We start from the raw sequence: 1585 nt of genomic DNA, 5'->3' as shown, positions 1-1585 counted from the left end.
ATAAGACAACCTAGCCTCCCACTTTGCTTGAATGATTTCCATATCCAGTAGGACAAGTTCTCCTGGGACAGGCCTGCAATCATGGGCACATGTCTCACCCTGTTGAGACGCAACAGCAGGTAAAGCAACCTGAACTCCTCACGGTAGAATCGGGTACATAAACTCACACCCACACGCAAAAGTGAGGGAAGGCAACGTGGACAAAACTTTCCATCATTTGCTTCCAAAGCAGATATTCCTCAGGGGGAAGGGTGCGGGGAGGGCAGCTCCACGGACAGAGACGTGCCCAGACCTTTCCACTTGCTTTGTTGTTCTACCTCTGAGCATTCGAGCAGGAATCTGAACCAGATGTGGGGTTAAAAGCATCACTTTGGAAGTTTCTGGGAATGAAAAATGACCTCCTCTCAAAAGAATTTTTTTTCTACTTTGCTCTTTGTTTAGGTTTGCCTTTTATGGTACTTTCTTTTCTCCCCTCTTTCTCTTAAACCCACTGCCCTCTTCCCATTTGGAGCTATCCATTGACACGGGTCATCCCTCAATCTCTTATTACCCACACTGAAAGTTTCTCTTCTCCTACTGGTGAATAAAACTGGTTCATTCTAGGACATCGCCATTGTCCAGTTCTGTTTGTCACATTTTAACTCTTTACCGAGTCATGGGGCCTGGGTAGGACAGGGGACCTTAGTTAACCACTCTGTCACTAATTCAGGCAACAAACACAGAGTGTAGTAATAAACAACATGGGCTTGGGACAAAGAACAGAAATGGTTTTAGATTCCAGGTCCAACACTTTACTAGCTGTGTGACCATGGTCATGTCCATAAATATCTTTAAGCCTCAGTTTCCTCACAACATATAGACATAATATATTTTTTGTTACTTTCCACCTGGCTATTTATGAGAATTAAATAAGGTAATGTATGCAAAGCAGTTAGCATAGTGCCTGGCATACAGGAAGCTGAGTAATAAAGGCCATTATCAGCATCGTCACAACCATCATTGTTACTAAGCTACACACAGCGCCATGCCAGACAATGGGAAACATGAATAAGGTTCTGCCACCAAGAAACTCATAGTCTACTCTTAGAAGCACACATGCTCTAATCCCAGCACTTTGGGAGGCTCAGACAGGAGGATTGCTTGAGGCCAAGAGTTCAAGACCAGCCTAAGCAACATAGTGAGACACTGTCTCTACAGACAAAAAAGAAAATATGGTTTTTAAAGAAACAAACACATATGTGTTACAGGTCTTTTAAAATTTGTCTAGCAGGTTTTCCAGTATGTATTGGAAACCCTCCCCAACCCGCCACATACACACACACACACACACACACACACACACACACACACACAAAGACACAGACATGTAAACAAATAATAATATAACAAACCCAATCTGACCTTCTGCCCCAATTTTTCTGAATTCCTTATATTCAAAAAGATACAGAGCCATGCCTTTGGATCAATGAACTGAAGCTAATTTTTTTTTTAACTCATCACATTCCCCAAACCTCTACGAACTGAATCTATGAGTGAAGCTTCATCACTCATTTTTATTCTTAATTCCCCTAAACTATCTGTTATT

At 42.0% G+C, this 1585-nt stretch overlaps 1 non-coding gene across 1 annotated transcript; it reads left to right on the top strand.

The window, feature by feature from the left end:
• Positions 1 to 1236: 1236 nt before the first annotated feature.
• On the top strand, positions 1237 to 1298 carry LOC115894633. The gene has a single exon (XR_004054778.1). It is a non-coding gene; the product is annotated as a U7 small nuclear RNA (small nuclear RNA).
• The last annotated feature ends 287 nt before the right edge of the window (positions 1299 to 1585 follow it).

This window comes from Rhinopithecus roxellana, chromosome 18 (assembly GCF_007565055.1).
Source record: "Rhinopithecus roxellana isolate Shanxi Qingling chromosome 18, ASM756505v1, whole genome shotgun sequence".
NCBI classification, from domain to species: domain Eukaryota; kingdom Metazoa; phylum Chordata; class Mammalia; order Primates; family Cercopithecidae; genus Rhinopithecus; species Rhinopithecus roxellana.
This window is presented reverse-complemented; position numbering and strand designations above follow the sequence as displayed.